The sequence below is a fragment of the Phoca vitulina genome, unplaced genomic scaffold (genome assembly GCF_004348235.1).
Source record: "Phoca vitulina isolate PV1807 unplaced genomic scaffold, GSC_HSeal_1.0 scaffold18, whole genome shotgun sequence".
Lineage (NCBI taxonomy): Eukaryota > Metazoa > Chordata > Mammalia > Carnivora > Phocidae > Phoca > Phoca vitulina.
The window spans coordinates 29,517,673-29,531,050 of record NW_022589721.1 but is presented as its reverse complement, the minus strand read 5'-3'; the positions used below and the strand labels follow the sequence as shown (position 1 = coordinate 29,531,050).

At 35.5% G+C, this 13,378-nt stretch overlaps 1 pseudogene; it reads right to left on the bottom strand.

The window, feature by feature from the left end:
- Positions 1-12,679: 12,679 nt before the first annotated feature.
- On the bottom strand, positions 12,680-13,031 carry LOC116639560 (annotated as a pseudogene).
- Positions 13,032-13,378: the final 347 nt, after the last annotated feature.

The window sequence follows — 13,378 nt, the reverse complement described above, 5'->3', positions numbered from 1 at the left end:
TGGCTGACAAGGTACATTTTCTTTGGCTTTGTGTAAGGAGCCTTAAGTCACACCATCATGGGCCATCTGTTATCGCATTTCTACAAGCCTGGCTTCTTTCATCTTCAGACTTACCTCTAACTGCAAGACTCAGTGTTTGAAGAAAGCAAAAGAGCATAGGCTGTTTAAATCTTGGCCCTGGCAAGTTTCCTAAGCCCCCTGAACCTGTTTCCCCCCCTTCCTTCCTTCTTCCTTCCTTCCTTCCTTCCTTCCTTCTTTCCTTCCTTCCTTCCTTCCTTCCTTTTTAAAGATTTATTTATTTATTTGACAGAGAGAGTGATTGAGAGTGGGGTGAGGGGCAGAGAGAGGAGGAGAGAGAATCTCCAGCAGACTCCATGCTGAGCACAGAGCTCAATGCTGGGCCGGATCCCAGGACCCTGAGATCATGACCTGAGCTGAAACCAAGAGTCAGATGCTTAATCGACTGAGCCACCCAGGTGCCCCCCGAACCTGTTTCTTAATAGACTGACTGAGATTAATGATACCTCTTCTATGGAGTTTAGAATAATAGGTTACAGATTGGCAATCAATAGGCAAATAATAAATCCACGCAGTTTTTATTATTGTTTTACAATGTTTTCTCTAAGTTTTACATTTGACTCTGAGTGCAAAGAACATGGACTGACCCCTGCTTTCTGCCACCGTCTGCCATGTTCACACTCAACCCTGAGCCCTACTGAAGTTTCCCTGATCCTGCACACACTTCAACCCTATTTCCGCCCTGTTGCTTCCATATCAAGCCATGTGTTTAGAACTACAGAGAATCATTTTATTTTTCTTTATTGAATTAATATTCTTTCTCTTGGAGAAGTGATTGGTTTTCCCACTGCCTGCTTCTGAATAAAAATATAAGAAATGCCATGGCATCTGTCTTAATCCCAACAGGGCTGCTGTAATAAAAATATCATAGACTAGGTAGCTTAATAAAAATTTATTTCTCACTGTTCTGGAAATTGGTAAAGATCAAGGCACCTACAAATTTGTTGTCTTATAGAAGGCTATCTTTTTGCACGTGGTGGAAGGGGCTAGAGAACCTTCTGGGATCTCTCTCTCTTTTTTAAAGATTTTATTTATTTATTTATTTGAGAGAGAGAGCAAATGGAGGGAGGAGCAGAGGGAGAGGGACCAGCAGACACTGTGCTGAGCTTGGAGCCCTGTGCGGGGCTCGTTCTCACAACTGTGAGAACATGACCTAAGCCGAAATCAAGAGTTGGACACTTAACTGATTGAGACACCCAGGCGTCCCGGACCTCTTTTATAAGAGCACTGATCTTATTCATGGGGGCTCCACTCTCATTACCTAATCACCCCGCAAAAGTCCCACCTTCAAGTGCCAGCATACTGGGCATTAGGTTTCAACATAGGAATTTGGGAAATCGGAGCAGAGGACATTCAATCTATAGCATTCACATCTTTGGGAAAAAAGTAGCTCCAGATAGACTGACTGATTTATCATTTACTCTGAACTCCATATTCAATCACAAATTTCCTGAAGGAAAACATACTCAAAATGCTCTTTTCTGAGTACAGAAAGTTTGTGGTTTACCCTACAACCCCCAATGGAGCATTAAGCTTACCTCACAGCATGCCTGTCTTTGAGCTGATTTTAATTTTCCATATAAATATCACGGGTTGGGTGGCATTTCTTTTTGTATTTATCTGATGTTAAGCTTTCACTCAAAGTAATTTAGCATGTACGTCCTGAATATTTCTGTACACAATGGACTATGTTAGCTGCTTAAGAAGGAATTCAAAAGAAAAATTAACCCCATCTCTGATTCTGTGCATTTATTAAATATTGGGGACTCTGTATTAAGCAAAAAGGGGAAAAGATGAATATCAATGTCCTTACCCTTGAGTTGCCAAGGGCCTCATCAGAAAGATCATTGGGACTGCATTTATGAGAACTCAGAGCACTGGCCTAAGAGGCAGAAAGGACATTGGCTGCAGGGGCTGTCCCTGTGGCTCACCAAGTGTGTGACTTCTAGGAAACCAAATCAGTTCTTTGTATTTTGCTTCTTTGAAAAAAAAAAGAAAAGTCAAATAAATAAAACACTGAACCACCTTGCTTATTTCAAACTGAAAAATATCTTTATCATTTTAATGGCATAATCATGTTCCTCATAAATATAATTTATTTAATGGTATTGATCTAATTTTTCTGATTTACATACACATTATAGAAAAATTTTTTGTCTAATATTAAACTTTATTTTTTCCAAATTTTTATATAAACTCTAGTTAGTCAACATACAGTGCAATACTGGTCTCAGGAGTCAAATTCAGTGATTCATCACTTACATACGACGCCCAAGTGCTTATCACAAGTGCCTTCTTAATGGCCATCACGCATTTAGCCCATCCCCCCACCTCCCTCCATCAACTCTTTGTTCTCTGTCCTTAAGAGTCTCTAGTCTCATATCTCTTATCTCATCTCTCAGATGAACATATGTGAAGGGAATAGAAAAATATTTTGTATTTACATATTCTTCTGCTTTCTAGTGATAAGAACTACAAATGTTTCTGTTTCCCTCTATTTTTTAATAGTTTGAGATATATAACCTTAAGAGTTCTTTAGAAACCTCTTTTTAATATTTCCTGTACATGGTTTTAGTGTAACTTATACTACCATTCTTTATTGCTGGATGTATAAGATTTATATTAATTTTATAAATAAATTTTTATGCATTTCTGATTATTTTCCTCAGCAGGTTTTTTTAAAAAATTTTCCCCCTTAAGTGTTACCTTTAATGTGTTCAAGAGATTTGAGTTCAAATTCCATTATGAGGTGAATTATTCATTTATTTTTTAAGATTTTATTTATTTATTTGACAGAGAGAAAGGGAGAGCACAAGCCAGCCCGGAGACGGGGAGGGGGAGAAGCTGAGCAGGGAGCTAGATGCGGGATTGGATCCCAGGACTCTGGGATCATGACCTGAGGTAAAGGCAGCAGCTTAACAGACTGAGCCACTCAGGAGCCCCTAAGAAGTGATTTAAAAATAGAAAGGAAAGACAGAGGAAGACAGGAAGCTAGCTTGGCTGAGTTTAAATCTGGTCTTAGTGAGCTCTGTTTCAGTGGGAAGGCTAGGCTTTAGGGGTGTGCCACAACCAGCCTGAAGGGACAGCTTGAGGCAGGAATTGATTTGCAAATGCAGTTCTGGAGGAGGGTCTAACTCAGAGGCAGCCGCAAGTGAGGATTCAGCTTCCAGGAGTCAGGAGCAGCACAGTGGGCCCTCGCGGGGCCTGAACCCAGAGAAGATAAGAAAAGCCCCTGGATTTACCCAGGCCCTAGAAATGATGGCCCAGGAAGCACTAACTTTCTTGAGAATGAGTTCATTCACAAAGAACCTCTTTCAGGGAGAGTTTATTCATACAGGTAATAGGATTAACACACGGGACTGTCTCCATGGTTTGTTGGGAAGATTGAAATTTGGTAAACATTTTTTAATTTTTTTTTTAAATTAATTAATTCATTTGAGAGAGAGAGAGAGCCCCGGGGAAGGGGCAGAAGAATCTCCAGCAGATTCCCCTCTGAGCGCAGAGCCTGATGCTGACGGATCTCACAAACCCTGAGATCATGACCTGAGGCGAAATCAAGAGTCTGACGCTTAACTGACTGAGCCACCCAGGCACCCTGAAATTTGGTAAACATTTAAATGCTCAGCATAATCCCAGAGCATGATAAGCCTTCAGGAAATGCCAATTTATTCCAGCTATAATGTTACTTGTTCTTTACAACTAGTGCTTTTTTCCCACAATTCTTCTCAATTTGTAATTATATATTTATTTATTATCTTTTTTCTTTCTTTTTGTCTCTTGATCAGCCGTTAAGCCCCATTAGGGAAGGAGCACGTCTGTTTTATTCATTAATGTTTTCTTAGTAAATGTTTGTTAAATTGGTATTAAATGAAAATTGGGATTCTCTTACTCGCCTCAATGATTTCAGTATAATTGGCTTAAACACTAGAGCATTTCCCAGCCTCTGAAACTGAAGCTCCTCTGAACATTCGTATTTGGTCTCTACTCTGCAGGCTGCTTCTGTTTACCAAACTGCAAAGCTGAAATTCTTCAAAAACCTACTCATTCCAATAAGCTTGCAAGACTGTTAACTTTTAGGAAGAGATTTCACAGTAGCATCTTCAGCTCCTCTATCATCTTGGATCGAACACCTTTCTTTACTCTCCTTCCCCTCAGGAACAGAGAACTCAGGTTTCTTCTCCAAGCATAAAGCTTTGCCAGCCTTTCTGGAGTCTGTTTTGATATCCTAGGGTCATGGTTTACATTTTAAATTCCCAAAGAGATTATTCTTTCTGCAAAATGAGAAGGAATGAGAAATGGGGAAGAAACGAGCATGAGGTCCCCTTGCCCCAAGAGAGTAGCAAGGGTGCCATGGAGGGAAGCACCCGTGAATCTCTAAGGCAACAAGCACAGCATTGATGGGGAAGGGCACAGGTGCAGAATAGACAGAATATTTTTGGGCAAAGTGTGAAGCCAAGTACCTCCTACATTCCTTGGCATAATTGCTCAGCACTTCGATTACACAAGAGAAATAAAAGCCCATGGGAGAGGTCTTGATGGATATTTGTGAAATCAAAGCTATAGTGCCCCTACTTTTGAGTCAAAAGAAAGGACTTATGCACAATTAGCTTCTGGGGAACGATCCCTGGAGCAACAGCTGTGTAATTATTTGCATTTTTCCCTTTGCTGTGGTACTAGTAGATCTGGGAAATAGAATATATATTTTGTTGAATTTGTGATTTTACTGTTCTTCTTTAAGCTTTATGTCTAATAAAATATGTACTTGCAGCATGGCTGTAGTACAATGGTCTGGAAATTTGCCGCCACCTTGCCATTAATTAATGCTTTGGTCATTTAAATTGGCTCAAGATAGATGCTCCCTAATGTTAGGTGAATGAGCAAGTATGAATGAAGGTGGCGGATGCTGATCCATCAGAACTCGATTTGTTATAATAATATTTGACTTATGAAGTTGCAATCGATACAAAAAACTATGGGCACTATATATAGATCTCATCTCTTTTTGAATTAATATGTCATAAAACAGGGGCTAGAAAGTTTTATTTATGTAGACCACTAATTCATGGTGAAAACAAGTCCACTGAAGGATGAAATGACAAAGCGACTTGTTATAGCTAGTTTTTAAAGAGACATTTGGAGTTTCCTACTCACTTACTTTTTAAAAATGATATAATTTAACAGATATCTATTGATCATCTGCTGCAAGCTCAAAACTGCAGCAAGACCAATGGGAATAGCTAAAGAAGATGCACTGATATCATAAATTCAAACTTGGATTAATAAATAATTATATACATATTATATACATATATACATAATATATACATATAATATATATGTATAATGTATGATATATGAATAATATATGTGTATATAATGTATAATATATAATACATATACTCTATAATATATATGTATACATATAATGTATATGTATAATGTGTAATATATATTATTATATATTATACATGTAATATACATATAAATAAATAAACACATACATTACAAACACATATAATAGATGAAGGGATCAATGACTAGGTAAGAACATTCTTAAGTTTTTGATAATTCTTATTTACATAAAGGAAAATAGTTCAAATTATTAACAAAGTCTAATCTAAATTTGTAATTTTCTGCAGTTTTCTCTGGTTTATCATATATTCCAGGAATTATGAACTACCCACATTACCTGACAGAACCTAGACTTTATACCTCTATGCAGTCAATTCCATATTGCCATTTAACTCACCACAGATATAGATCACTCTACTGGATTTATACAAATACAGATCCAGAATTCTGTCTATATTCATGCATAGTTTCAAAATATTAGTGTATCTTTATTTTTTCTTGCCAGATTCAGAGCTCTTTTAAATGAGGATTGGGATCTTGTTTGGTCTATACCAACAAGCACTCATCAGATTGATGGACCAAAAACAGACTGGTTAACATTTGATGAGTGCGGGGCGCCTGGGTGGCTCAGTCGTTAAGCGTCTGCCTTCGGCTCAGGTCATGATCCCAGGGTCCTGGGATCGAGCCCCACATCAGGCTCCCTGCTCCGCGGGAAGCCTGCTTCTCCCTCTCCTACTCCCCCTGCTTGTGTTCCCTCTCTCGCTGTGTCTCTCTCTGTCAAATAAATAAAAAAATCTTTAAAAAAAAAAAAAATTTGATGAGTGTTTGAGAGCATGTATGCAACTTCACACTTAACGCACTTCTCTACAGATAATACCATACATGCATCTGCTTTATATAGCTAGTAAAAACTCAATATTTATTTCAAAAAATAGAATTACAGAGACTAGTTTTATGTACTGGAAGAGCATTAAGATGTTGAATTTGGATATGAAGAATCAAAACCTTCCACTTAATAATTCCATCCCACAATTCTTCCAGAACAGATTTCATAAATGGCAAAATAATGTCTGGGGAACTGCCAATAGTTCCCACTATAAGGGTCTCTGTCACCCCACATTCTTCCCAATACTGTTCATATAGTGTAAGTTTAAAACATTGATTTTATCAATGTCAAGTATGAATGTGTTTGACTGTGCTATCTAATTTCATTTCCCTAAGTAGTAAACTTAAGAATCTTTTAATTTTTACCTTTTTTCATTTAAAGATAACATACATACAGAAAAGATAAAATCAAAATTGCATAATTGAATAATTATGAAAGGTACACTATGTAACTATCACCACCCAGATGGAGAAGGATACATTTCTACTGCCTAGAATATCTACATGATCTTCTTTTTAAAATTTTATTTCCAGTTTAGTTAATATACAGTGTTATATTATTAGGTGTACATTATAGTGATTCAACAATTCCATATATCACTCAATGCTCATCATGATAAGTGTGATCTTAATCCCCTTCACATATTCCACCCATCCCCCCACCCACCTTTACTCTGGTAACCATCAGTATGTTCTTGACAGTGAAGAGTCTGTTTTTTGGTTTGTCTCTCTTTTTTTTTCCTTTGTTCATTTGTTTTGTTTCTTAAATTCTGCATATGAGTGAAATCATATGGTATTTGTCTTTCTCTGACTTATTCCACTTCACATTATACTCTCCAGATCCATTCATGTTGTTGCAAATGGCAAGATTTCATTCTTTTTATGGCTGAGTAATATTCCATTGTATATATACCACTTCTTTATCCATTCATTTATTGATAGACACATGGGCTGCTTCCATAATCTGGCTATTGTAAATAATGCTGCAATAAACATAAGAGTGCATGTATCTTTCTGAATTTGTGTTTTTGTATTCTTTGGGTAAATACTCAGTACCTGAATTACTGGATCATGTGGTAACTCTATTTTTAAGTTTTTGAGGAATTTTCATACTGCCTTCCAAAGTAGCTATACCAGTTTGCATTCCCAGCAATAGTGCACAATTCTCGCCACATGCTCAACAACACTTGTTTTGTGTCTTTTTGATTTTAGCTATTCTGACAGTTGTGAGGTAGTAGCTCATTGTGGTTCCAATTTGCATTTCTCTGATGATGAATAATGTTGAGGGTCTTTTCATGTATCTGTTGGCCATGTGTATGTCTTTTTAGGAGAAATGTCTGTTCATGCCTTCTGCCTATTTTTTAACTGTATTATTTGTTTTTTTGGTGTTGAGTTGTATAAGTTCTTTATATATTATGGATATTAACCCCTTATTGAATATGTCATTTGCAAATATATTCTCCCACTTAGTAAGTTGTCTTTTAGTTTTGTTGATTGTTTCCTTTGCTGTGCAGAAGTCTTTATTTTGATATAGTCCCAATACTTTATTTTTTATTTTGTTTCCCTTGCCTCCAGAGACATATCTAGAAAAATGTTGCTATGGCTGATGTCAAAGAAATTACTGCCTTTGCTCTCTTCCAGTATTTTTATGGTTTCAGGTCTTTAACACATTTTGAGTTTATTTGTGTGTATGGTATAAGAAAGTGGTCCAGTTTTATTCTTTTGTATGTAGCTGTGCAGTTTTCCCAACATCATTTATTGAAAAGATTATCTTTTTCCCACTGCATATTCCTGTCTCCTTTTTGAAGATTAATTGACCATCCAATCGTGGGTTTATTTCTGGGCTTTCTATTCTGTTCTATTGATCTATGTGTCTATTTTTATGCCAGTACCAAACTGTTTTGATTACTACAGCTTTATAATATAACTTGAAAACTGGAATTGTGATTACTCCATCTTTGCTTTTCTTTTCTCAAGATTGCTTTGCCTATTTGGAGTTTTTTGTGGTTCCATACAGATTTAAGGATTGTTTGCTCTAGTTCTGTGAAAAATGCTGTTGGTATTTTGATAGGGATTGCATTAATTCTGTAGATTGCTTTGGGGAGTGTGAACATTTTAACAATATTTGTTCTTCTGATCCATGAGCTTGGAATATCTTTCCATTTGCTGTGTCATCTTCAATTTCTTTCATCAATGTTTTATAGTTTTCAGAGTACAAGTCTTTCAGCTCCTTCATTTAATTTATTCCTAGAAATTTTATTATTTTTGGTACAATTGTAAATGAAATTGTTTTCTTAATTTCTCTTTCGGCTACATAGTATTAGTGTATAGAAATGCAATAGATTTCTGTATATAAATTTTGTATCCTGTGACTAATGAATTTCATCTATCAATTCTAGTAGTTTTTTAGTGAAGTCTTTAGAATTTTCTATATACAGTATCATGTCATCTGCAAATAGTGACAGTTTTACTTCTTCCTTACAAATCTGAATGCCTTTTATTTCTTTTTTTTTTTTTCTTGTCTGATTGCTGTGGCTAGGACTTCCAATACTATGTTGGATAAAAGTTGTGAGCGTGCACATCCTTGTCTAATTCCTGACTTTTGAGGAAAAGCTTTCATTTAGTATGATGTTTGCTGTAGGTTTTCATATACAGCCTTTATTATGTAGACGTATGTTCCCTCTAGATCTATTTTGTTGAGGACTTTTATCATGAATAGGTCTTGTACTTTGTCAGATGCTTTTTCTGCATCTATTGAAAGGATTATATGGTTTTTATCTTTTTTCTTATTGATGTGGTGTATCACATTGATTGATATTATGAGTATTGAACCACACTTGAAACCTGGGAATAAATGCCTCTTGATCCTGGTAAATGATTTTTTTAATGTATTGTTGGATTTGGTTTGCTAATATTTTGTTGAAGATTTTTGTGTATGTGTTCATCAGAGATACTGGCCTGTAGTTCTCTTTTTTTGTGGTGTCTTTATCTGGTTTCAGTATCACAGTAATGCTGGCCTCATAGAATGAATTTGGAAGTTTTCCTTCCTCTTTTGTCTTTTGAAAAAGTTTGGGAAGAACAGATATCAGCTCTTCTTTAAACATTTGGTAGAATTCACTTATGAAGGCCTCTGGTCCTGGACTTCTGTTTGTCAGGAGTTTTTTGATTACTAATTCAATTTTATTGCTGGTGATTTGTCTGTTCAAATTTTCTATTTCTTCTTACTTCAGTTTTGGTAAGTTATATGTTTCTAGAAATTTATACATTTCTTCCAGGTTGTCCAATTTGTTGGCATAAAATTTTTCATAATATTCTCTTATAATCCTTTGTATTTCCATGGTGTCAGTTGACATTTTTCTGGTTTCTTGAGGTAGGCCTGCATTGTGATAAACTTCCTCCTTAGAGCTGCTCTTGTTGCATCCCAAAGATTTTGAACCATTGTGTTTTCATTTTCATTTGTCTCCATGTACTTTTTGATTTCTTCTTTGATTTCTTGGTTAACCCATTTATTGTTTAAAGGCACATTATTTAACCTCCATGTATTTATGTTCTTTCAAGATTTTTTCTTGTGGTTCGTTTCTAGTTTCATAGTGTTATGGTCAGAAAAAATGCATGACATAACTTTTATCATTTTGAATTTGTTGAGACTTGTTTTGTGGCCTAATATTGATCTATTCTGGAGAATGTCCCATGTGACCTTGAAAAGAATGTGTGTTCTGCTGTTTTAGGATGGAATGTTCTGAATAGATCTGTTAGATCCATCTGTTCTAGTGTGTCATTGAAAGCCACTGAAAACTCTCTCTTTATCACTACATGTTGCCATTTTAATTACTGTGAGTCGTGGTGTAAACCTCCTTTGGTTGATTTTGCTGGGAGAGTTCTGCACTTCCTGGATCTGGATTTCTTTTTCTTTCCCGAGATTCAGGAATTTTTTCAGCCATAATCTTCTCAAATACATTTTCTGCTCCCTTTTCTCTTTCTTCTCCTTCTGGGATTCCTGTAATGTACATGTTATTATGCTTGCTAATGTCACTATTTTCATTTATTATTATTTTTTTCTTCTCTCCTGTTCAGCTTAATTGCTTTCCTTTACTCTTTCCTCTAGGTCACTGATCCATTCTTCTGCTTCCTTTAGTCTACTATTTATTCCACCTAGTGTATATTTAATTTCAGTTATTAAGTACTTCATCTCAAGTCCAGTGAGTATCTTTATGACCATTATTTAAATTCTCTATAAGCATATTACTTATCTCCATTTTTTTAGACTTCTTGCTGTGATTTTGTCCTATTGTTCCAGCCCATTTATTGTAAAGATTGTCTCTATGGTGACATCAGAGGTACAAACTGTATAAACTGAATCTGTTTCTAGCTTTCCTTTCGTCTTCCATTAATTTGTTTATTTCTACTTATGCAAAACTGCACTGCCTTTACTTAATATAATTTCATAAGTCTTGAGGATATTGTAATTTTTATTCAACAGAGTTTATGCTATTCTTTCCTAATTATATATTTACATTGTTTGCAAACAGTATCCAAATATGTTTACAAATCACCTACTATGTGCCAGTCACTATTATAAGCATGTGGGTCACATCATGCAACAAAACAGACAAAACTTTCCATTCTTGTGGCTCTTATGTTCTAAAGTGTGTGGAAGAACAGACCACAACAGTACATTGCTAGTGCCCATGATAGTAATAATAACAAAAAAATAAGATTTCTAAAAAATACTAGAAGGTAAAGAAGACTGCAAAAACTATAGGTAAGAGAATGTGGGATAAAGATAGTCTTGTGGGTAGGGTTTAAATTCATAGGAATTCAAACTTCCTATAGGTATTCTAATTAGCTTGTCTGATTCTTGAAAACTTTGCTGACAATAAAAAGAGGATTGATATTTTTATGTCAAGGGAAAAGATATTTTAACACAATTGCACCAGCTAATCTAAAACCTTGCCTTATTCATCTTTCATTTGAGTTTTTTGTTTGTTTGCTTGTTTTTTATTTTGTTGTGTTTTGTTTTTATTGGCTATCATTTAAATATTAGAATTTTCCCTGTGGAGGTGTTACCTGTCTCATTCCTGGGTACTTGGTGGGTTTTTTTAATGAAATTTTAGTTTTTAAAATTTTGTTTGCTAATTATTGCTGGTATGAGAAAAGATACTTGATTTTTATTATATGTCAATCTTGTTAAACTCTTATCAATGATATAAATTAAAAAAAGGTCATATGATCTTTCCTAAATTTCTTTCAAATCAATTCTGATACCATTCATTCATGCTTTACCATTGTTTCTTGAACCTTCTATATTGTATTAAAAGACAGTCGTGAGAACATACAACCTTTTCTTATTTCTGAAGCTTAATAAAAAGATTTCAACATTTCACACTTAAATGTAATGATTACTATATTTTTTGTAAGATTTAGATTTTAAAAATTGCTTTCTGTATTAGTCAGGGTTCTCCAGAGAAACAGTACATATATATATATATATATATATATATAAACTAAAACAGTATATGTATATAGTGTATACATATAGTGTGTGTGTTTGTGTGTGTGTGTGTGTGTGTGAAGGAGAGAGAGAGATTTAAAAAAAAAAAAACTGGCTTATACGATTGTGAAGACTGGCAAGTCTGATATCTGTAGAGCAAGACAACAGATTGAAGACCCAGGGAAAAGGTGATGTTTCAGTTCAAATCTAAAGGCAGAGACGCAGGTAGAATTTTTTGTCTGTGGAGGGAATCTCAGTCTTACTCTCTTAACACCTATATCAGATTGGATGATGCCTAGCCACATTATGGAGGGTAATCTGCTTTACTCAAAGTCTGATTATTTAATAAATTTTTTTATTGTTATGTTAATCCCCATACATTACATCATTAGTTTTAGATATAGTGTTCCATGATTCATTGTTTGTGCATAACACCCAGTGCTCCATGCAGAACGTGCCCTCCTCAATACCCATCACCAGACTAACCCATCCTCCCACCCCCCTCCCCTCTAGAACCCTCAGTTTGTTTTTCAGAGTCCATTGTCTCTCATGGTTCTTCTCCCCCTCCGATTCCCCCCCCCTTCATTCTTCCCCTCCTGCTACATTCTTCTTCTTCTTTTTTTTCTTTCTTAACATATATTGCATTATTTTTTTCAGAGGTACAGATAAAAGTCTGATTATTTAAATGTCAATTACATCTAAAAATATACCTTCACAGCAACATATAAAGTGGTATTTGATCTAACAGCTGCATAGCCTGGCCATAGCTTCCCCAAGTTGACACATAAAATTAATCATCATTCCTTCATTCCAAATCAACTAAATATATTTATTTCTTTAACAACTGATAATCAATTTATTAAAAAATTTGATCTAAGCATCTGCAAAGGTGACTTCAACCTCAACTCCTGACTCAATACTGAGGGAAGCAATCTGCTTAACAATCTTAGAAGCATGGGGACTGTCAATGATTCACTTGTGGGTCCTGACATGAAAACAATCCCAAGTCTTAGGACCTTGCTACAGGGAGTTTTTCTTGTGTGATTCTCAGAGTCTTGGTGGGCATCTGAAGTGGTCCTTTCTCTTTGGAGATTCTTCTCCTTTGTGCGCCTGAAGGTAAGTCAGCACATACCTTCTCCAAGGATTTTATGTCATGGCTGGTTAGAGTAATTCTAATTCTGTGGATCACCACCTCTGGTGTCTTTCTGGTATCTTTAAAAGCCATGAATATACCAAGGCTTCCTGACCAACTTGTTCCACAGGGAGAATGAACATCAGTGAGGCAGGAGCGGAGTGGACTGACCTGACCAGAGGTCACTTCAGCTAAGAGTGTCTTCCTCTGAGAGGCTAAGTGTATTCAATATGAATGGACTTTATTAAATGTTTTTTCTGCATCTATTCAGATAAAATTATTTTTCTTATTTTTTCTTATTAATTTTTTCTTATTAATCCAAATATATGGTAAATTCTGTTCACATATTTTTTTGTAATGCTAAATCAAATTTGGATTCTAGGATAAACCCACATTTTTTATTAAATCAATACATCAGTACATGGATACATAGATTGCCT